The sequence below is a fragment of the Prosopis cineraria genome, unplaced genomic scaffold, assembly GCF_029017545.1.
Source record: "Prosopis cineraria cultivar Desert tree isolate PC_DT_omini unplaced genomic scaffold, ASM2901754v1 PC9, whole genome shotgun sequence".
In the NCBI taxonomy this organism is placed as follows: Eukaryota; Viridiplantae; Streptophyta; class Magnoliopsida; order Fabales; family Fabaceae; genus Prosopis; species Prosopis cineraria.
The window spans coordinates 19,737,904-19,764,245 of NW_026555340.1; the positions used below are offsets into that span (position 1 = coordinate 19,737,904).

At 28.8% G+C, this 26,342-nt stretch overlaps 1 long non-coding RNA gene across 1 annotated transcript; it reads right to left on the reverse strand.

Moving 5' to 3' along the window:
• Positions 1–10,169: 10,169 nt before the first annotated feature.
• LOC129319533 (uncharacterized) lies at positions 10,170–11,149 on the reverse strand. The gene is made up of 2 exons (XR_008595512.1): positions 11,035–11,149; positions 10,170–10,670 (listed from the first exon to the last, which is right to left on the reverse strand). It is a non-coding gene; the product is annotated as an uncharacterized LOC129319533 (long non-coding RNA).
• Positions 11,150–26,342: the final 15,193 nt, after the last annotated feature.

The window sequence follows — 26,342 nt, forward strand, 5'->3', positions numbered from 1 at the left end:
TTATTGTTAGCTGTTGTTTTGTGGTTTGTGCTCTGTTTGTATTCTGGTTGAGTAATGGAAAACCAGAACTTTGAAAGCGGCCATGCAAAAACAAAATTTCGATAGCGACCCAAATGGCCATCTAAGTTGTAAAACTTTGAATGCGACCAACAAAATTAAAAAAACTTGGAAAGAAACCTCAAACGCAAAGAAGTTTCTATGTTTTATATGTTGGAAAAAAAATATTAAAGGTGCACACATATAACACATTGGATGATTTAATTATATAAGCCCGTCTACTAAACATGTAATTATGAGAATTTGACTAGTAAGCATATAGTACTTTGTTTGAAAAAAATAGTTTATATTGAGTTATGTTTTCCTATCATTTTCTTTATTTATGTTTTTACGTTTTAGTCGATACTTTGATATGATTTGAGATTCAAACAATTTGTGAAATAATTCATGAAAAAATGATAGTTAGGTCCAAAAGGTTAAATTAATTATAGTTAGGTTCCTAATAAATTTTCTTGAAAATGAGTTTAAAATATCAATTTCAAACAGTTACAAACATAACAAAAAATTTTGTTACAATTTAAGAGTTGCATTTGACATTTAAATAGTTTTTGCTATTGAAACTTATGAATTTGCAATTGTCTATATCGATATTTTTAAATTATTTTTGAAAAAAATAATCGGAGACCTAACTTTTGTTAATTTAATATTCTAGGACCTAACTATTATTCTCTCATAATTCATCTAGACATACTGAATTCTTCAATGGATAAAATGAAAGACGTTTCTAAATGAATAAATAATTACATCAATTTTCAAAACCCAAATTGTATTGTATGTATAACTTAGTTCTTACAGGTTACAACCTAATCCTACCACTTTTCCATTAAACTCCACTCTTTTGCCATACGTACACTTCAAAAGCTCCTGGCTTATTTAGTTGTATTATTTTCCATATTCCTTAAATTACGTACACCAGAGTTAAATAATTAAAAACCATACGAAAACATAAATTTCTAAATACGCATATTAAAAGAAGGTAGGTTTTTCATAAAATTTTTTTAATGATTAAACTTTTCACAATAATAATGAAAGAAAAGGGGCTTTTTGTCTGCATTCATACAAAATCAACGCTCCTTTTTTCCCATTTCGTCCACGGAGGCCAAAGGTAAAATAATAATTAGACCCTTGAGCTATAAGTTTAAAAATATTTAAAATTTTAAATTTATTTTTAATACATTTTTATTCTTAAACATTTAAAGTCGTAGCTTATTTAAAGTTGACAGCAAGGATATATTGTCCTTTATGTAGACATTATTCATTATTAAGTTCTTATGATCATATTTAAAAATACAAAGATGAATATTGTAGACTTATAAAATTTAAAAAACTTTAAATAACTAAAAAAATATAAAAATTAATACTAAAACACGCTGAAAATGTAGCACCAATAATTATTTTTTATTATTATTCCCCTTCCGCCAACACACATATGACAATGGGCTCGTTTCTAGATTTTTGGAAGTTCAAAGTTTCAAACTTCGGGACCGAAATGGTCAACAAAATTGCAAAACTTTGAATGTGGCCGAGGTGACTGAAACTTTGAAAGCGACCTGCTAAAAGGCTAAGAACCTTTAATTTTTTTTTTTTGTCAAAAATTCCCTATAATCCGATGCCTTGTTGTCGGGACTTCTGAAAAATTTATAAAATTCCTTTCTCATTTAAAAAATCAAAACATTTTGACATTGATCCACTGTTCCAATATGTTTGATATAAAAATGGTAACAGTTGTGCTAGGTACCAATTATCGCTAGCTGATCACTCATTACAGATATAACAAAATTTGAAGTATAAGGTTTTTTTAATTGGATCGATAATGAAAAACATATATATATATATATAAACATTTAAGCTTTGAAAAATGATAAATATGAAGTAACTTTCAATATTTAAATCTGATCAAATATTTATATACATAACTCAATTATAAAAGCCTGTTCATAAGTATTTCTGTTAGGAAAAATTGTAATTTTCCTTAACAAGGAAAAAATTATGTTACAGAGTCTAATTAAAACGCGATCGAAGATGTTCACAAACGATAAAGTACAATTTTTTTAATATACTCTTAATTTTATAAAATATTGAGTTTGGTTTGGTCAAAATTAAAAGAAAAACAATTTTGATTTATAAATCAAGTAGTTGAAAGAACTTTTTTTGAATGAAAAATATATAATAAATTATTTTAATTATAGTCAACAAATTTTTATTCAATATAATTTTTATATTATTTATGTTATAGGTTTTTGACGTACAAAAATTATTTATTAAATTAATAAAACAAGAGGCCCCGATTTTGCTGATATTCTCCAACAGCATCCATTATTTTCATGTCGCCGTTACCATTGTTAATTTTTTTTTTAATCATTATCGGCGATATAACTACAAGTCTACGACTCTACGAGTGCAAATCTCACAGCAACCCACGTTAATAAGAAAAGTGTCTAGAATATAAATATTTCTGTAAGTTGAGAGAATGCTCCCTCCTAAACTGGGAATATATAGTTTGAGCCAACTAGAAATGTATAGATTTTTGTTAATCTTTTTTAAAAACTATACAGTTCATATTATTATAATAGCTAGATAGGTATACAGATTGATTATTATATACGGTAGGGGATAGGGAGAGGTGTGAAGATGAAAGGAATGAGAGAGAGATAGGGGTAGTTGGATTGGATGACAAATCGTTCCAAGACTCAGAGTTGAATTGTGTAGGGATTAGGGAATGATAAGAATGTGTCCATTTGTCTGTGTTGGTGCTAACAAAATACTTGTCATCTGGTAGGTTTTAAGATTCTTGTAATCTGGTCAACAATAATATTCTTATAATCTGGTCAATGATTCTTTTCTAGCTTTTTGCATTAAAACAACAGAATTATAAATATATATGAGAAACCTAAAACTACCTAGAATTAAGGAGAGGTGATTAATTTATTAATTAACTTTATTTGAAGATATAATAAACTTCTAATTTTACCCCCAATTTAAATAAAAATTTAATTGTTCATTATATTCTCTCTTATAGTTAATGAGTTTAAATAGGGGGCAATATTAAAAAAAATATAATCAATGCCCCATCAAATTTATATTAAAGATTAAAGAATTCTTTTAGAAAATGTCGTATAATAAAAGAAATAGAGGATGCAATCTAAACATCTAACCTTACAGAAAAAGATTAAAAAATTATAGTAAAGGATTCAAAAATTACAGACAATACACTAAAAAATTACTAAAAATTACCAAGAAAATTGATTGAGAGAGAGAAATTGAAGAAAAATATTGTACCAAAATGAATTTAAGATCCTAGATACTCATGGATCTATAGTTAAGGGGCCAATTTTTTCTTTTACACTAAATTATAAATATAGAGAGAGAGAAATTGATTTACATGTGTGTTTCTATATATACTCTCTCTAGACTGCAATAATGTCATGCATTTTCTAAAAGTCTTGCTTGGTTCAAAGTATAGGTCATTGAATAACTTTTATAATTATTTTTTCAATTATACTCTTATCTCATTTATTATTTTTTCAAACAAAATCATGAATTAGAATTTTAATTACTATTATTGATGATCTTATATAGGGTATTTAATAAGGGTATAATTAAAAAAATGTAAATTTTTTTAAGAAATTAAGGTTTCAACTTATTGTTTTGGAAGTATATGAATGGCCCCGGGGGGGGGGGGAGAGTAACATTCAAAGACCTCCAAGCGAAAGCAAGGAATACAAAGAAACAGCACATGGCTTTATTAATGAAAGGATATAGCAGAAAGTAGAGACCAGAGAAGAACAAAAGCAGAAACACAGACACACAAGTCTGATACAAAATAACAAAGGAAACAAGCAAGTATACTAGTGTTGAGTTTGAGAATCAGCTCTACGAATGCTGACAATAATAACGGAGAACCCTTTTTACTTGTTGGTGGGAGGTGGACTCCCATAGCCCATCAGGTCGCCTATGGTCGCCTTCTTCTTGGTGCTTCCCTTTGATGGTTTGCTCCCATTATCATCACAAACGTAAGTGCTTCCATAACCCATGTAATCTCCTATGCACTTTGATGCCTTATTATTTCCATTATTATTATTATTATTATTATCATCAGAAACATAAGTGCTTCCATAACCCATGTAATCTCCTATGCACTCCGTTGCCTTATTGTTTCCATTATTCTTTTTCTTATTCTTATCATCACTGACATACGTACTTCCATAACCTAAATGATCTCCGATGCACTTTTTCCCCTTCGAATTATTTGAACAACTCATCGTCCCTGCATATATTAGCAATTAACTCACAGTCAATTATTATATATTCTTTTTATATGTATAATGAACCAGCTATAGAAGTGACAGAATAACATTCAACAAGCAAATAGGGATGAGTATATATATGTATATGTTCATTGGAGGAGTTTAAATGAGAAAATCAATGGTAAAATTCTCAAACACCATGCATGGCGCGTATAAGCACTTTGATAGTATATGCAACTATTTATTGTTCTTTTATAGTAATGGCATTGTTCCTGTATATACTCTTTGATTCCTTGCTAAAATAGAGCTTCAATTGGTTGTAATCTCTTGCTGCAGCCAACGTGTCGAACGTCCCGAGCCAGACTCTCGTCGCCATGTGAGGACGAATATCTGCTGCTCATTCTCTACCCGCCGCTTTCCTCCGGCTTCGCCGCCGTCTGTGTGACATGTCCCTGAGAAGGAACTTTGAAGTCTCTCAAAGCTCCATACAAAGAGCTCTACTATTCGTCACGTGCTCAGTTGTGGCTAACCAAGGAGGCCGTAGAATCAGAGGCGGCGCCCGGAAAGAGCCTGAAGAACGAGAAGAAGAAAGAGAAGAAGGAGAAGGCTGGCGTCAGCCAGAGGGTTCAATCCATTCGCCACCGCCACAGTTTGTTGATCAATGCTTCTTCCTCAGCGTCGCCGGCGCTGTCATGTCGTTGGTGTGCCACCGTTAGCAAGCACATGCAAGAGAATTATCCCTCTTTCTTGACAAGATCAAAAACCCAGAAAACATAAGATCAAGACATGGACCCAGAATTTTTTCGGTCTTTTTTCTGGAGACATGTTCGAAACATCACCGATCAGAAAGAGCAGTTATATATTTATTGTATGTATGTATGTACACGACAAAGGAGAATTCAGGCACGAGTTTCCGTACGTAACAGAAGAAATCATAGCAGAAAATAATGACACGAATACAGATATGATATTTGATTATACATATACAGGGGACTTTTAGACTTGACCTGCAAGGCCGGAGACTGGTGAAGTGGCACCTGACGAGAATTGCTTCCCCACTTGTTCACGGCGTGCGTGTCCTATGAAGAGCTCACAAGTGATCTGTGATTTATATATACATCAAACATGGACCAGTTCAAGGCAAAAAAGAGTCCCCGACAAATTTAATCCTGTTATAAAATATTGCTAATATGAAGAGCAGAGAAAAATAAGACAATATCAAAAATGAGAGACAAAATGATGAAGGAGAATTCTTATTTATTAGGGTAAATAAGTTTTGAAAATAACCTCTATTTATAGACCTCCAACTATTCAAATCATATTCTAATGTTATATAAAGATATAAAGAGGCATATAATGATGCATTATGTGGCCTTTGAAAGTTATAAACTGTTAATAATTAGAAATTCCTTTTATGTAATTTATTAGAACATTAAAAATAAAAGAATTTTAAGAGTTAGGAGTTAAGGACAAACATAATATTTATAATAAATCCAATTTTTTTATGCTCATCACTAAGACTTTCTAAATTATTTACAATTTTTAGTCATAATTTTTTTTAAATTACGTGACAGTTAACAATTATTTTTATTTTAAATTCTGTATCCAGTAAAATAATTTTTTTGAAATATACAAAAGTAAAACAAAATATAAACATGGGCCATCGACGTCAGTTACCGGGAGCACCGAAATGAAACCGGATTCGTAGCATAATCTTTAAACGGCCCCACTAAAGCAAAGCCCTAGATTTTACTGGGGAAAAACGTCGTTGTTGATAACATCTTTGTTCTTTGCCCCACCCTCGTAATATTTTGTCTGCGCTAGAAGTATTTTCTTGTTGTTTATTTCCGTGTTTGATTAGCATTAATTAATTTAATTCCCTATGCTTTTCACTCTTTCGCCCTCTTGCGCCCACCGACCTTGTCGCGTCGTCGTCGTTGAGGACTTCGTAAATGATTGGACAGCGTAGTGAAGATCCCCCGCCGGCCATCAAATTATCTCATTCACATTCATCATTTAATTCTTCAACTTCCAAGTCATATATGTGTGTGTTAATTAAAGCTTATTCTCTCATTTCTAGATGGTTCATCATATATAAAACGAATAATAATTAACTGAGATTTAATTGCTCAACGGTTTCAGTGTGTTCCTTGGCCTTACATGGAGGCCTCCGATGGAGTAAAATAAGAATCAGTTGATCGATTAGACCTCTCTCTCTCTTTCTGTGGCTGATGATGATGATGACCAATGGCAAATTTAATATTACATTTTTTTATTATTTTTATAAATTGATTATCCAAATTTTTTTATCAATAGCTTAGGTTCAACATTAATTTTTTTTATAATTTTTATTTTAGTAAATATAATATTAAAAATAAAAATAATCTCTTAACTGGATCTTTCTAATTATTTAAAAAAAAATTAAAAATTTTAAATATGGATAATTCAAAATAAATCTGTATAATTGATTTATAAAAGTTATAAAAAATAATATTAAATTTGAAATTATCTGATTAAATATGATGATTGATAATTAATAGATTTATTAAATATTTTACAAATTTTATTTTAATAAAAATAAAAACGAAAATAGAAAAAATGAATCATTTAAATCTGAACTGTCATCGAAGATGATGATCGCCAATGAGCACCGAATCTTTGAAGGGCCCCACAAAAGCAAAGCCCTCTGCCCCCACCCCAGTAATATTTGGTCTTTGCCACGTATTTTCTTTTTGTTTAATTAGAATTAATTAATTCTTCACACTTTTTCACTCTTTCACCCACAGACCCACTTATGCCTACCAGCCTGCCAACCTTGTGGTCGTTGTCGTCAAGGACTTCGTGAATGAGTGGACAGCGCAATGAAGATCACTCGCTGGCCATCAAATTTTCTCATTCACATTGATCATCATTTAATAAATCAATTAAGAAAGGGTGGGTTATTTTCCATGAAATATTTATAATGATGAAAACTTTTCACCGAGAATAATGAAGAGGGGCTCCTGGTCTGCATCTATAAAAAAAATCAAGGCATCATCACGTGACTTGCATCTTCTTTTATCTTTGGCGCGGCAGGTGATCAGAGGGTGTACACGTGCGTCACTTCTTTCTCTTTTTGGCACAGAATAGGAGGGCTTGTCATTCTTCGGTCACAACTCTGGAATAATAAATAATCTTCTGGGAAAAAGAAGAAAAAAAGGGATATGATTATTTGAGAAATGTAAAAACCATCAACAGTCAAGCCTGAAGAGATGCAATAATCATTATTCCCTTCATCCCTAGTTATAGGGAACTAGAGATGCGCATTCGGTCTCATCACTCATTTGAGTGATCCTAGCCCTTCGTTTTAATTCAAAATGATCTATGTCCTTGATATAAGCATGCGGTGCTGAATGCGAATCCTAATTATAGGATACGACTACATATAAACATACTCTCTCCAGATCAATATAATATATTTATTAAAAATTTTACTTGATTCAAAATATAAAATATTTAATAATTTTTATAATTATTTTTTAATTATATCTCTACTTTATTTATTATTTTTTTAAAAATAATATATTAAAATTTTAATTATTATTATCAAAACACTTATATAAAGTATTTAATTAGAGTTAAATTAAAAAAATTAAATTTTTTGAAAATTATGAATTAGCTACTTACTTACCAAAGTTCTATATTTTAGTCCAGAGAGTAAAGTTCAATAATAACACTTTTTAAACTATCAATTATTTTTTTAAATAAAAACATAAAATTTCAAAAAATGTTATTCATTTAATATAATTTTGAATCTACACATTTAATTATTACCCTACAGTCATTTCAATTTTTTCTCCACTTGAAGTTGAAGGGTAATATTAAAAAAGTATAATTAATAAAATTTTATTTTCATCTAATTATTTTTTATTTTGAGACAATAAAATACTTCCCACATCCCTATATATATGACGTGTTTTTAAATAAATCCTGCATACCAATAAAAATTTATTATCTAGTTGAAAGCATGTTAAACCACAACAATTTGTCCATTTTGTCCATAATAATATCACAATTAATTTATTGATGGTTGGTAAAGCACACAATTAATATTTACTTTCATTTTAAAAACAATAGGGATAAATTGTCCAACTATTCAAAAATATCATGGCACTTTCTTTTTTTAGGAACAAATAATTTTTTTAAAATATTATATATAAAGATAGATAAAATATCTCTAAAGTTGTCTTATAATTTAAAAATAAGATAGTATGTAATAGTATTTAGGGACTTGCCTGATATCTTGCAAAACTTAAAAATATTATTACCTAGTATCCAAACTAATCCAAATACCAGTTGTATGCGATTAATATTATTAACGATGACCTTACCAATGTTTTGGAATGCCTTTCGTTGTGGGAAAAATGAAACAGAGCACAACGGAAGCGTGGGAGGGTGTCCATGAACCAAAAGTCCAAAACTAAAAAGCATGACGTCATTCTCTCTTTACTTTTTTTAATATCATTGTCGTATCCATTACCATTGTCATGTATCCATACAAAAATATATAAATAGATCGTATACTTCATACTTCCTTTATTTAAAAATATAAAATATTTTTAAAAAATTTAATATTAAAAGTTATAAGATATTTTTAATTTTTTGAGGTATAATTATTGCTTTTTTTTAAAAGTTTTTTTTGATGAATGACTTTATATTTATTATAGAGTATTTAATAAGGGTAAATATAAAAAGATAGGGTTAGTTTCAAAGTAGATAATTATTTTATTGAGAATGAGATTCAATTAAAAATGCCTTATATTTTTTAATAGAAGGAGTATTATTTATCGTCTGTCCAATTAAAATGTTTTAAATAATTTTAAAAAAATTTGTGTGGCATTTTTTAATTAATTTTATTCTTATAACAAAATTCACATTTGATTTTTACTTTTATCCCTCTACTATTATTGATATCATTATTAATTTATATTTAATGATATCTAAATATCATATTTTTATTAAACAAACCACAAATGACGTGGTGCACCCAATCTACTCTAAAATTTTCTCATGTCCGTGCACCATCTTCTCCATCCCTGACATTTAAGGACCACAGATCTTCATTATTACTTATTTGAAGAATTTGATCTTTAATTGTCTTTATCTGTGACAACCCCGGTGGGCCGGTTAGTATTTATTTTATAAAGTCGAAAACGAGACCCAGTCGACATCGTTTGGGCGTGTTATAAATAAAATTTTAACTTTTTAAAGTATTGCTAAGAAATAGATAGTATGTATATCAATTGTCATGTTAAACGATGAACATGTAATATTTTACCAAAACAAATGAGGGTTAAAAGAAAAAAAATTATAAGCAAATTATAGGTTTAGAAACATTTACATCTGAAATTTATATTTCTTTATGTAATGTATGTTTTCCTCTAATTTTTAGAAACTATCAATTGTATTGGATTGTGTATAGTAATAAATTCGTGGATTTAATGATCAGATGGTAATTGGTAGCTAGGGAATGATTTTGATTAGGATTGTCTTGTCACATCCCCCCACCGAATCATATTTTTAGTAATTCAAAAATTATAATTTATAAAAAAGCAGAAACCATTTTAGTCTAAAAATTATAACACAACAATTGAACAATATATAATTTTTCATCTAACATTTATATGTGGGTGTAAGAGAATTTCTCCAAAACTAAACTAAACGTCTTCCTCTTTCCCTCTATGATCTCCCCGCTGCGACCCCCTCATGTAAAAAAGTGAGAATAATCAACGATTGTCCCTGCTTGTGCTCGCAATATGATATTCCCGTAGTCCATGAAAAGACACAGACACAGAGACAGAGACAGAGACAGAGAGAGTGTATGTGTTCTGTTAAACTGATTCTCATTTTCTCAACCATTGGAGGCCTCCAGGTAAGTAAAACCTAGAAACACACTGTAACAGCACATGACTTTGTTAATTAAAGTAGCAAAAGGAAAATGATATTACATAAACAACAACACACAAGCAGCATGACACGAAGGGAAACATGCAAATAGTAGCTTTGAGAATCAACAAGACGAGGTCGGAGTGGTGGTGATAATGGAGTGATGATGGAGAATCATTGTTTACTTGTTGGTCAGAGGTGGCTTCTCCCCATAGCCCATCAGGTCGCCTATGGTCAGCTTTTTGCTGCTTCCCTTTGATGGTTTGTTTCCATTATTATTAGAAACATAAGTGCTTCCATAACCTAAATGATCTCCTATGCTGCTTTTCCGGCCCTTTGATGTTTTGTTTCCATTATCATCGGAAACATACGTGCTTCCATAGCCTAAATGATCTGCAATGCACTTTTTTCCCTTGGAATCGTTTGAAAAACTCATCATACCTGCATATTATAGCAATTATAACTCATAGTTATAATTATTTTCTGCAACAATTTATTATTGTTATTGTTTTACAGTAATGCCACGTAAGACTAAATTTGTTTCTGTAGTCTTTGATGCGGCAGGAAAATAGAGCTCCATCGACGACGAAGAGAAAGAGGATGAAGAAGAAGAAGAAGAAGATGATGATGATGATGATGAAGAGGAAGACGAAGAAGAAGAAGAAGAAGAAGAGGGAGAAAAGAGGAAGAGGAAGAGGAGGAAGGCTGGCCAAAAACCTAAGTCACAGGAATCTATCCGAGGCACCTCTCTGGTTATTTATTTATACACTCATACACACACACACTGGGAACTTACAGACTTTACCTGCAGAACGGAGACTGGGGAAGTGATGTCTCGACCGAGGATTGCGTCGGAACTTATAAACGCCGATGACCTAAATGAACTAAGAGCTTAATAATGCATATACCAATGATTTAAGCTGTCATTCTTTGAAAGAACTCAGATGCCATGGCGCTGTGACATGACTATATGCAGAAAAGTTGGTGGCAATTGCAAGCCAACAAGACCAGATAAAAAGTGGGTTGTCCCGCGTTGTGGGGACATGAAGCCCACTAAAAGCTTGCCATCATTGTTCTTGCCACTCCCCTGTTTTCTGATATGTTTTCAGACTTTGATATAATGGGAAGATGTCTTTAGAACTATTTTTTTATTTATTTTGAGAATTGATATTGTGCAGAATATATTTTCAGAATAATATTTTATATAATTATTCTTAAAAATTATATTTAAAAAATAAAAATATAAAAAATTGTTTGATAAATTGCTTAAAACATGTTTTGAGAAAAAAATAAAAAAAATCTTGTTTGATGGGCATATTTTACATAATTGATATTTACGCATTTATTTAATATTATATTATAATAATGATTGAATTTAATAATAATATTTGAATAGAATCACCATTAACTAATATAATTATTCTGTTAACTATAATAGTTTCTGGAAAAATAAAACAAAGTTTAATTACTACGTTTTAATTTTTTTGGGATAAAATTGAAGTTTGTTGTTTTAATTATTTATGGTGATTTATGTGGCATTTGTTATTTACTATCGTGGCTCCTACAAGGCCAACGAACAAGTACTGTTGAAGTGATGACCCTGCAAAGATGGGAAACAAGTCATGGTTCCCTGTACTTTCATAATGGAGTTGACGAATGTACAGGGGGACAAGGGGAGGGCCATTGTCCCCCACATTTTCAATATTTTTGTTAATAGAAAAAATAGCAATTAAAAATTTTTTAAAAAATATTAATTTAATTAAGGATCATAAAATTATAAAACTCAATTAAAGACTATGGGATAAAAAATATAGTTTGTTTTAAACGCCTTGAGATTCACTAATGTGAGGAGAGATTCACTAATGTCACTTGAGGATTAACTAACTCGATTTAAAAAATTACTAACGTATATTATGAAAATATAAAACCTTACTTAGAAATTCATTAACCCAACTTGAGAAAATTTTTAATATATATTGTAAAAAAATAAAACCCTACTTAAAAATTGATTGTTTAACAAAAAGTAACTTGCCCAAAAATTAGGATGTGCTAACATGAAGTTGGATTCACTAAGCCACTTGAGAATTCACTATTTCAACATGAAAAAATTGCTAACGTAAATTGTGAAAACAACATAATTGGGATTTCAACATAATTAAGTTTTTTTCCTTAGAGAAATTTAAGACAAATTACATTTTTTATCCCAATGATCCTTAATTGGGATTTTAAAATTTTATGATCCTTGATTGGAACTAATGTCCTAATGGGGTTCATTTTCCCTTTTGATAATATGTATTCACTTCATTAAAAAATGTAAAGCATTTTTTGAGGAGTTAAATGTTTAAAAATGTAAGGTATTTTTGGTCAAGTGTAATCATTGTCTTTTTTATAAAAGTGTTCCTATTGATGAATGACTTTATATTTATTGTAGGGTATTTAATAGGGATAAATATGAAAAGATAGGGTTAGGTAACTAGTTTAATGCAAATAAAATTTGATTAAAAATGTCTTATATTTTTAAATAGAGAGAGTATGCTTTTACTTGTATAAAAAAAACTCAAGAATTTTTAGCCCCCTACGTCTTTTTATTTTCCAATTCTTGCCCCCCATGCGTGTAATCCTGGATTCGTCCCCGGCGAGTTCTGCGTGCCAATTAGATTGATGTCTTGGACCACACTAACATACACTGTTTGCCTTTGGTCTTCATGCTTTTTGGGAAGCCAGGTCCAACCAACGGGTTTCACAGATGTTTCACGAGCAGATACCGACACTAGTCTTGGTGCAGCTTAACTGGGGTGTATGTATAGAAGTATGGGAGATGCTCCGTGTATGTTTGGTTCAAGAAGAGGGTGATAGAGAAAAGGTTTTAGTGTTATATTGGTTGGTTTTGTTGAAGGGAAGAGGAGGAGAGGGATTTTTAATGATCCTTCGTTTAATTTAGAAGGGGAGGAGAGGTAACTAATTTGCTATTATATTCTCTATATTAGTTTAAAATTTTTTTAATTATTCCTTATAAAAAATAATTTTACACTTCAATTTAAATTGTATGATTTTTTAAAAATTATCTCACATGCTATCATATTGTCAATATGTGAATAAAAAAAATTAAACCATTAATTATAATGATAACAAACTTTTATAAAAAATAAATAACCCTTAAATATATAATAAATATGATGAAATTTATTTTTTTTTAAAAAAAATCCAATGAGGTCATCAAGGTCTGGGAGTAAAGCACAATCTGATATGAAAAGGATGTTTTTTTAAGTTATGGGTACGCCTAGAATATTAAAAAATAGATAAGAGCAAAATAGTCAAAAAAAATTAACTCCCCTCAAAAAAACCTCAATTTGGAGGGAGAGCAATAAGGTCAGTCGAGATCTGAGAGTGAAGCACAATCTAATATAAGGGAAATTTTTTTTAATTATGAGTATACTAAAAATATTAAAAATTAGATAAGGACAAAATACTCAAAAAAATTAGCTCACCTCTAAAAAACTTCAATTTGAAGGGGAGGGGTTATTTTGGCTCCCCTCCCTCCAAAATTTCTTAACCAAATGAGATGACTCTCTTTTTTTTCCTTTTAAATACCTCCAACCAAACACATCCTTAGTCTTGCCTGGCAATACGGTGGTTCTACAGCTAACAATACTCTCATAAGAACAAGAATTCATTCAAGCCCAGCTTCTTTTTCCAGACTAGATCCTCAAGCTCGTCTGGGTGAAACTCATGGCCTATCTTCTCCAGCAGCCATTTTATCTCTCCAAGCCTTGGAACATACAAATCCATCCTATCTCGATTTGCTCCAGGATATACACCAAGTCGCCATCATCAGGAGACACCACTTGGAAACCGTTCCATTGAATCAGCTCTATGTCTTCTCCCAATACTTGCTTTCATGCTCGATTACATCCATCTATTTAATTATTTATTTGATCTGATGATGTAAGATTAGTAATGATGGTATTAAAATAAATATATGATTTATTTAATAATTGCCATAAAGGAACATTATTATCTTATTTTCAAAAGTCTTTAAGTGATAATAATGATTCATATATTTATATTTTAATATTATAATTAGCAATCCCACACTATGAAATCAAATAAATAACTGAATGGACAGATATGATTGAGTATGAAGGCAAGTATTGAAGAAGGATATGGAGAAGATTAAAATCCCGAGAAAAACAAGACTGAAATCATAGAAACAAGAACCTGACAAGAATATAATAGCGGCATTGGTCTTAAGAAAAATATATATGATACACACTCATATATGACTTTACGAAAGACAATTTGAAAAAAATGTGATAAATACTTATTGAAATATATAGTTTTGCTTATAAATGAAAAAAAATACATTACAATCTCGAGAAAATTGTATGATTGTAAAGAAATTTGCATCTCATCTTTCAATCTAAACTATCTATATTTATAAAAGTATTTCTAAGAAAATCAGATATACATATGTATAATACTAGAAAAAGAAGAGTAAAAAATAACTAATAAATATAAATATAGAATATAAAATTTTCATTTTTCACATTATATCACACCCTTTTTTTGATGAGACTAGACAGTTTCTTATGCAGTGCACGAGTTGGATTTAAAAAATTTAAAACAAATACCTTGGATATTATTGATATCGACACATTTAAAATTGTTAAATTTTTAAAAGTTTCTCCATTTAATCATTTTCCTTGTTCTTGAATATTTCATTCATACACATCTTGTCTTTATTTTTCAAGCTCAAAGTAAATTACAAATAGAGTTTGAAAAGATTGAATTTTTGATAATTCCATCATACATGATTAAGACACGAAAACTTCTGAATAGGTATCCTTTCATTTAAAAAATGATGCAGAAAATGTGAATTATGTACTTTTTTTATATTTGAAATATATACAACATAATTATATTTTTTATTTTGATTTCAGGTTTATAGCGTATTGTTAGAAAAATTATAACACAAATGTTTTATCATTGAAATTGCATATAATTATATGTCTAATAACTTAAAAATGACAGAATTAATCTTTGCAAATTGTTAAGGTTTGATATAAGAAAATTGTAAGTAATAATATAGATATAGTCAAGTAATATAGATAAACACTCATCAACAATATGACAAAGTTTTATAAGTCAATACATTTTTATTTTATTTTGTGATAGTGGAGTGCAATATAATTTTTATCATTCAATACAAGTAGCAACAAAGATGTTTGTCAAGAGATACAACAAACTTCCTCAGATACTCAAGCTCATTTCATTGTCACTTCATGAAAAAGCTAAAACAGATGGAGTTACTGTTTTTCGTAAAACTTAAATTTTATATTTAAAATTTAATAATGAGATATATAAATTTTTAAAGATAAAGCTTGAAGAATATTGAGAGATACGAGATAAATGAAAAAGTCGAGACAAATGAAGTTACTGCTTTCGTAAAACTTAAATTTTATATTTTAAATTTAATAATGAGATACATGAATTTTTAAATAGAGACTGGACAATATTGAGATACATAAGATAAATGAAATAGTTGAGATAAATGGAGTTACTTCTCCCATAAAACTTGAATGTTATATTTAAAATTTAATAATAAAATACATGACAAATAAAATGAACCAAATAAAAAAAATTAAAGTTTAATCAAAGTTAATTGACGAATAATATTAAAGAAATTCTAACCAATCAATAACAGTTTACAAGATTTATATATATATATATATATATATATTGATTGGTATTGATTAATTGATGATTGATTGATGATATTGATGATGATGATAGTCATCTCACGCTCTGCATTATAAATGAATACAAAAGCATCAAATTTGTTTATTGTTGCAATTATCATTTCATTCTTTGTTCTAGAAGACATCACACATACATATATACATATATATTCACACACATATATATTTTTGTCTAAAATATAAGTATTTTATAAAAATTTTGCATACCAATAAAGTTTTTATTCTCATAAAAATATATATTATTTTTTCTCTTCATCTCTAACATCAATTATCAATATATTTCATAATAAGTGAAAGATACAATCACATAAAGACATAGGTTAATGAACAAGAAGTAAAATAAAATTTTTTTATATAAATTAAATTATTTATATTTTGAATTAAGATTAATTTAAAATTTATACTTTGGATCGTGAGAATATATTTTTATAAAACGAACAAAAATGAAACATAATGCCTGATTTTACAGAGCCATCGCTTAAAAAAAAAAAAAACAAAACAAAACAAAAGAAGAGGAAAAGAACGCGGCCAGGGTCTCTCATGGCGTTATCAATTAGCATCCGCAGTCGCAATTTGTAGTGTGGGGACCGTCTAATTTTATTTTATTCATATTCTAAAAAAAATTAATTTTTTAATCTTTTAACTTTTAACTTACTTATAATTCACTCTTTCAATTATGACTCATTATAACTTAATCACTCAACTATAACTCACCTATAACTCAATTCCTCAACTTTTGACTCACTTTTAATTTAATTACTCAACTTTTGTTAGCTTTATTTTTTTATATTAATTTAAGTCCCACATCAAAGAGCAAGATTAGGATATTTTAAAGTAAAATATGAATATTTCTTTTATTCCTTTTATTTGATAAGGAATTTTTTTAAAAAAAATAAAAAATAAAGACTAAGTTATAAGTGAGATAAAAAGATGAGGGACTGAATCACAGTGAGTCATCGTTGATAGATTGAATTACAACAAGTTATAATTGAGAGACTAAATATAGGTGAGTTAAAAGTTAAAAGATTAAAAAATTAATTTTTTCTATATTTTATATCCAAACTGTTGTGTGTGTATTAGTATGCTTGCTCTGGTCCCATTTATAAGTTATATTTTAAAAAATAAATTTAATCTTATTTATAAATTATAATATGACCTTTTAAGTAATATCTAAAAGATATTTTTAAAATTATCTCTTATAAAAAAAATTAGCACGGCATTATTTTTAGAATTTATTATATAAGAATATATTTAAAATTTTATACATTAAAAATCTTGTATTGATATTAATAAAGTTAATAAAAATAATTTATAAAAAAAGATAAGTGGAGCATAGGTGTGGGATGGGGGACATTTTTTTTTTTTAAAAAAAATTACAGATAAGGGTACATCTCCACGAAAGACAATAGTGCGCTTCCTTCTTTGCCACGTCAAAATTCCATAACGAAATTATAAATTCCACGCCCAAGTTTATAAATTATTATAATAGTGTTGATGGTCCAATTCAAAAGTCTTCCAATCCTGTATGGTCCAGTTCAATTTAAGATGGTCTCAGTCTTGTTCGATCTGTATAGACACTGGTTTTCCAGGACCAAAAAGACTAAAAGGATCAGACTATTTTTTCGGGTTGGATTGGGCAAGAGACCAGGCATCCGAACCACTTAGTCCAGTTTAGTCCTATTAATTTTTTTATTATAATTATAATTAATTTATTTTTGACAAATGTTTGAAGTGTAATTGATGCTAAGTAGATAATTGTATGAAAATTTGTTAAGTTTGTTTCTAAATTGTTGTTGTAATATAATGTTGTTGAATTTTGTTAAGTACCATTTTTGTTAAAGTTATAAATTTAAATCATTTGGACTATAATAGAAATATTTTTTTCTTGTTATTGAAAATTATTATGAATTTATTATTATAAATAAGTATTTTTACTATTTTAATTGAGTTTATTATATTGGAATGGATTATTGTCTCTCATAGAATAAAAAGAGAAAAAAAACTAAGTGAGTACTGGATTGACAGGACCAACCTTCCAGTTCTATGGACCAAGTTTAGTCCTGTTAATCTTCGAATTATTACTAGACAAGACTGGACTACGAGTTGCTTAATCCAGTTCTTTTTATAAAAGAGACTGGATTTTAAGTTAGGATGAAGTTCAGTGCCATCTGTTTTTTATGCAACCCTGGTTGATTGTAAGCATAAAATTATCGTTATGGAATTTATAAAATTATCTAATTTTATAGCCATGTGCATGTACCTTCCGGCTGTATTGTGTACATAGAAAACCATTGCCGCTTTGCCGCGTATTCCCCAATAAAAGATGTGGGGTGGGAGTGGGACCCGTCTACGTCTGAATTCCTTCCCTTCTTCCATAACAATGTGTGGTGGGATCCACTAAGTGTGTATCAAGATTTGCGTTTAGATATGCTGCTTTCGTCCCTTCTATCAATTATTTTTACTGATTTTATCAATATTAATATAAAAAAATATAAATAATAAAAGTGTATATAATTTTAAATATATATTATATAAAAAATTTAAAAAATAATGTCATATTACCTTTTCTCTACTATAAAGGATGATTTTAAAAATATATTTTAAATATTACTTAAAAAGCTACGCCATGATTTATAAATAGGATAAAAAAATTTTTTAGTTTATGACTTATAAATAAAATTGAAGAGAGTATTTTTTTAAAAAAATCAGTTTGTAAAACTGTAAGTTTTTTAGATGATTATGTATAATTATTAAAAAGAACATTAATTTTTTGATATGTAATTTTCATTATATAAAACTTGATTTGTTAAAAAGTATATAACTAATGTAAAAATTAATATGGTAAAAAATAAATATTAAAATAATGTATAAATAATATAAAATTCAAATTATATCAAGATCAAAATTAATTGTGAAATAAAAAACAGATTTACAATATATTAATTATTGAAGACCTCTATAACCATATCCTTAAAAAAATAAAAATAAAGTCATATTATACTATTTGTACACTTATTATGAAAAAGGTGGACAAGAAGAAAGTTCATGATTAGCCATAGGAAAAAAATATAACTCGCTGCAAGACATGAGAGGTAAAATGGGTAATGAATGAATTAACTGCACTCATCATGCAAACTGAAATGCAAAAGCTACTCTCAGCAGCGTTGGGTAAAAGGACTTTTGATTGCTTTCAAAAGGAGTTTTTTGGATGAACCTTTGAAGACCTTATTAAAACCAAACAACTTCCGACATCTTAAAAATGTGAAAGTGCTCTCCAAAAGTGGGAAGTTGTTTACTAAACAGAATTCTGAGTGTGGCTTCCTTTGAATTACACAGATATTAGGATTCACAGACAATAGGAGCATGACTTTTTTTAAAATAGAACTTATTATTAGTTTTTTGTTTGTGAATAATTCACTTCAATAATAATTGAATGTGATTTTTTCTATATACATATATATATATTTAGATCCCCACTCCAAGTGTTTTCGCAATATATATATATATATATATATAATATTTTATTGATATATTTAAATAAAAATAGAATATTTGATTTATTAATTTATTATTATTTTGGTTGCTTATTAATTCTTCAACTCTCAAATAATAGTGATACTTAGTATTTACATTATTCATATTTTTTTCTAATTACATTTAGTGACCGACCTCTCTTAAATATGATTGCCTTCAAAAAGATGATACCTATGAACATAAAAATAATTTTAAAAATATTATATATTTTTAAAATAAATATTTTGATACATTGTGTCATTTTATATTTAAAATTCTTTGTTTGTATAGTTTAAAAAATTTTAAATGAAGAAAATAGATGAGTTAGGATTCGAAACAATAATGAAAAATTAAAAATGAGAAGTTTATCTCTATTTTTTTAATTAACAAGAAATTATAATGACAAATGAGAAAAGATACAATTATACAAGAGTTATAGAGGTAACAATAAAGAAAAACAAAAAGAATGATATATTTAAAATGGAATTTTAAATGACTAAGGTATAGAGAAAATTTAAAATTATAAAAGAATTATAATAATAAATGAATTTAGATTTAATTTAAATTTAAATTTATAACTTTCTGTATATTCAAATGAAGGATTTTGATTAAATTCAAATTCAAACCTTAATAAATCTAAGCACGCTATCAAAAATTTTTAGCAACCCATTGTTTTTATTTTGTGATATGCTATGTTAGCAAAAATTTAAAACATCAAATAAAAAGATTTTTTTTTTGGGTTCCTCTGAACCTGATTTCTTCATCCCAAGTGCGTTTTTTTGGATCTATACAAGCCTCTGATTATTTATTCTCACTCTATTGTATCATTTGAAGCCACCAAAAGCTTTTCTTTTATCTTTTCTTGGAGAATCACATTCAAAGATTATTTAAGAAACTTATTCATAATAAATACCAATATATAATTAATTATTATTAAAATACAAATGTGGATTTATTTTTCTTAAATGAAACTTATTATTAATCATTATTTGTAAATAAATTTTTTAAATAATCTTCGAATGTGATTCACCTTTTTTTTCCCCTCAAAAGCTTGTCCTTATTGTTCTTGCGTCAACCCCTGTTTTCTAATGTATTTCTAGAGTTTCTAGTATGATACAACGGGAAGATCTCTTAAAAGGATGGTGTGGTGTAGATTACTTTTCTCAAAGCGATGTCGTTTAATTAACTATAAACTTCAGCCACTAGATAACGGTGGAGATTTGCTCAGGTACAGGACACCCGCCAGGAGACTTTTCTGATCCACCCCTGCTGGCTGCCGCTGGTCTGTGAGTGTGAAGTTTTTCAAAAGTACTTCCATATGTACAGCTCATTTGTGTGCCAACCAATGAAATAATGACACCTCAAGTATTTCCCTCAAGTTTCTGTCTGAGAAGGGGAAAAAATTGGACAGACTGACAGGGCATAAAAGACATAGATCTATTTGACAACAAATAATTTTATATTTTTTTTAAAAAATAAAAAAATATATTTGATAATATTTCTTGAAAAAAGTGTTTTAAAAAGTAAAAAATAAAATATTATTTTAAAAAATAAACAAACATCTTTTAATTGTTACTGGATTATTGTTCTGGCAAACAAAATAAAAAATAAAAAATATCTATTATTATTTTTTTATTTTTAAAACATGTTTTAAAATATCAGTTTTTATAATAATAAAATAAATAATTTTTAAAGATGGCCATAGTTTCATATTCTAACCTTTGGGAAATTTGCCCTCCTCTCGCCTCTTATTAGGACAGATTATATGTTTGGGGCTAAGGCTAAATATGGGCATGTTTAACCTCTGTTTTTAAAAATCATTTTAAAAAAAAAAAATGTTTTCAACTTTTTAAAACACAAGACTATTATAAAACTATCTTTAATTATAATTAACCATTATCATAGACAATTATTATCAACTATTGGCAACCACCATATCAATCAATTTTTTTAACAACTCAAATTGTTTTCAAATTAATATAATCAAACAGATTTTTTAAGAAAATCATTTCTGAAAATTAATTTACAAAATAATTTTTAAAAATAAAAAAATAGAATAAAACCAAACAAGCCCTGCCTTGGCTTATCACGAAGCTCCATGATTTACGAACACATCTTTCGTCAACATATCTGATTTAGGTACAAAGTCCCATTCTACAATTGCAATCATGAATCAGTCCCTGCTACATAATTTTATTATATGATATTACTTTTATGGGAAGCATAGAGAAATCCCTCAAAATATTCTTGGGAAATTAATTTAAAAATATTTTTTATTTACATTAGCAAAAAAATGATCAATTTTTACTTAAGTGTCAGTTAAACGATTAGTATTTAAGAGATTTGACAAACTGGTTACTTATACACCAATTTTAAATAATTTTATAAATATTTTTATTTTTTTCTTACTTTAAATTATTGAATGCTCTTAGTCAATAATTTCATAGGTATTTTAACCCTTTTTTTAATATATATCAACAAAAATTGATATGTGATGAGTACAGTCAGCATTTAACACTAAAAAATTAACGGCGTGTTAACATTACGAGTATTTTTTTTTCCCTTTTTCTTACTTTAGGTTAATGAATACTCTTAGCTAACCATTTGGTAGGTATTTTTACACTTTAACCCTAAAAAGATGCAGCCAAATTACCAACGTCTTTGGTACAGAACCACAAGGCGCTAGCTTGATGTACCTTGCTTGATCTAATTAATTTAATTATAAATCTAATCTAATCTAAGTAATTTCTAATAATGAAAATTTGACTTATAAAATAATTGTACTCTGTTTGAAAAATCTTGTTTGTCTTGAGCTGTGATTTTCTATTAATTTCTTTATTTATAATTATGTCAATACTCAAAACACGCTTTGTATTGTATAATTATTGTTACAGGCTACAACCTCACCGTACCGCTTGTCCCCTTCAATCAAAAAACTCCTGGCCTTTTAAACTGTATTATTTTAATTTCCAAAATCCAAACATATGTAAATTTCTAAATATATAAATTAATTTAAAAAGGGGTAGGTCATGAAGAACGAGGGAGGAAAAGACATCTCAATCTCATTCATATATGATATGCACCTCCATGGATTTAATTTTTTTAAATTTTTTTTTATCCCTAATAATCTTAGGCACTCACGCAAGTACACTAATATGTCAACAATAAATTCAAACACATTACCTCTTTCAAGAGGACAGATGTAATGTTACCGCTAAAACAAATAACTGATGACAGAAATAAATTTAAATTTCTGAAATGGATAAATTTTCAAATTTTTGTAAACTTCCCTTTTTAAAATTTAAAAAGGAACCAAATTTATATTTTGTAAAAATTATAAAATAAAAAAATTTACAAACATTCGCAAATCTCACTTTTTCGTATACACACACAGTGGGTGCTAAGTGCATATGTATGTATATATATATTATATAGACACACACGTTCAATCCCCTCTATCATGATACCTACAATGTATCTGTGGATATATTTTAAATATGAAGAATAAATAAATATTCTCTACCGGTTATGCTCCATAAATATCATTTATGATGATGAAAACTTTTCACATAGAATAATGAAAGGAGGTCTGCATGTACATGCATACAAAATAAACGACCAGCACCTGACTTACATGTTCTTCTCTTTTTGGTGTACGAACCTCGCTGGCTGCTTTCTCTTTTTGGCAAAAATGGGAGGCTTTACATTCTTCAATCAGAACTTTCGAATATAACGGCCTTAGCCAACTTTCAATGTACTCTTCTCGTTCCCTTTATAAATTATTTTTATCAACTTTATTAATATTAATATAAAAAAATATAAAAATAAAAATATATAAAATTTTAAATATGCTCTTATATAATAAATTTAAAAAGTAATATCATATTATTTTTCTCTTTTATAAATAATAATTTTAAGAACATCTTTCAAACATTGTTTAAAAGGTCGTGCCATGACTTAGAAATAAAACTAAATTAATTTTCTAGAATGTATCTTATAAATGAGACCGGAGAAAGTACTACTATAGTACATTCTTGTTAAAAAAACACTGTAGATTTTATATCATTTGTAGCTATGATCTATATCTATATTAAGTAATTATTGTTGGATGGTGTTGTTGTTTTTTTTTAATTTTTTATACTTTTTAAAATTTTTACATTGTCAATTTTTAAATTTTGTTGTAATAAGCAAAAATAAAAATATAACATGAGACCTGTACTAAAAAGATAAGTGTATGACTTACTGTAAAACTTGAGTAATAAATAAAAAAATTATACGTGTGAAACCAGCTAGGAAATTATAAATTGAACTAAATTAATATGTATATGGATGAAAAATTTAAAATAAAACAAACTGTTTTATATTTCTCAGGGTAATAAATTTTAACATGTTGTACTTTAATGTCAGCCAGGTTGTAACATGTTTATGTGAAGATAAAATATCTAGAAATAGAAATTATTCTATCAATGAGAGTTAGATTTAGTGAAAGGGACTAGTCATTCATAATGTAGTGAATTAATATTCAAAATTATTTGTTGTCAAATTATCAAGTAAATGGTTACTAAATATTTAACTCATTAATGTTACCCTTATTTGATGGGAGGAATGCAGGCCCACGTGAGAGATTTTAACAAGTTCAATTTTTAAAAATGACGAGAATTGTGGAGAAAGACTAAAGAAATGGGAGGGGGGAGTGTGAGGCAGTTGGATTTGGAGGCTGATAAATGAAAGAAAGATGAAATGGAAATTCACAAAATTCATGCAGTAATAAGGGTTAATTTCTTATAGAGTGAGATGTATGAAAAAATGCAGGGCAATATGATATTTATCATTTAAAAAATTGTTAAAATATTATAAATTATATAAAAGTGTATAGCTGCTGTGAAGTGGCATATTTTATTAGCAATCAATTACTGTAATTTAGTAAAGAAAAGCGTTGCTAATTGTGGAATATGACATCTATCTCCATTGCCTTCCAGTCCTGCCTATCCTATAGCTTTCATTTTTGATAAAGTTATAATTATTATTAACTTATTAATAATTTACTAGGTACTGTATATAATTATAAAGTAAAAAATAGAAGCGAAAACAATTTTATGAACACAGTGCTATTCTAATACTACTTTTTATAGGACTCTGCAAAAAAAGTTTGAAAATCGAATTAATTAATCATACATTAGTTCACTCTTTATAGGGTCTCACATTAATTAATTAATCCTTTCCATAATCAGAGTCCGTTCTTGTTCTAGCTAGCAATATGCTGATATTCTTGTAGTCTTCCAACAATGCTTTTCTAGCAGTATAATATAACACTAACCACTTATAGAGTAGAGAGAGAGAGAGTTTTTTCTGATAAACTGAGTATCATTTCTCCAATGAAGGCTTCCAAGTAAAACCAAGAAACACAGGAAACAGCACATTAAAGCATATTATATTGCAAAGGAGAGAAGAAACAAAAACAGAAGCAACCACACAATTGCTATAACAGGGATAGGGACCAGAGGGAATTTAAATATCAGTTTGAAAATCGAAGTCTTTCATGTCCGTGCTTGTGCATACAATATAATATTGTCGGAGTCCCTAACGAAGCTCTTCTAGCCTTTTTGCGTTGAAAGTTGAAACGAGAATTCTGATCCGTATACCTAAACATGCACGCTCTAACACAGAGACAGTTCTGATAAAGTGATTGTCATTTTTACCATCGAGGGGCTCCAAGTACAACCAAAGGAACACAATGAAACTGCAAATGGCTTCATTTAAAGGATATTGTGAAGGAGAGAAGAAACAAAAAGAGAAACGAACAACAGCCTGACACCTGACATGATATGAGAACCATTGTTTAGTTGCTGGTGGGACGTGGCTTCTTGCCGCAGCCCAGGAGGTCGCCTATGGTCGCCTTCTTGGTGCTGCTCTTTGATGGATTGTTTCCGTTATCCTGAGAAACATAAGTGCTTCTATAACCCATATAATCTCCTATGCGCTTGATGCCTTATTCTTTCCATTATCATTATTATCATCATAAACATACGTGGTTCCATAACCCATGTAATCTCCTTTGCATTTTTTTTCTCTTTGATGGATTATTTCCATTATCACTACCATTGTTATTATTATCATTACAACCACACACGCTTCCATAACCTATATGATCTCCCAGGCGCTGTTTTCCGTTTGAATTACTTGACTCATCACTCATCCCTGCATATTGTTCGCAGTAACTCTCAGTTAATTATTCTTCTATTTTTATATATGATAATAAGAGAATAATTAGATTTAACACCCAAACATACATGGCAAATAGGTCAAATTCCCAGATAATAGGCCACTCTCCTATGGCCTCTTTCGCCGCCTTGGTCATGCGATACTTCGTCGTCTCCATTAACAAAACTTCTAATTGAACCACAGCAATCTGAAGGAACAGCAAGTGGCCGATGACGGAGCAGCGAGTGATCTCCCCGAGGCTTACCCCTCATTCACGACCGCCGACCGGCCGTTCCCTCATCTCTCTTCTCCGACCCACTTGATTCAACGAGAGGGGGGAGAAAGGGGAGAGGGGAGAGGGGAGAGAGAAGGAAAAAAAAATAAAAAAATAATTGGTGGAACCTACTTAAATATTTTATAAAAAATATTAAAAAATTTTAAAATGGACCCTATTAATAGAGAAAATAAATGAAGAAAATGGCAGGGCGATAAATTTAAAAATCTTAATGGTTGAGGGATAAAATTGATCTCAAGTTGAATTTAGGATCTTGTGACTTTTCATTTATATTTCAAGGATAAAATTGACCCTTAACGGATTAAAAAAAAAATACTGTGGAACCCACAAGCAATATCTTATAAT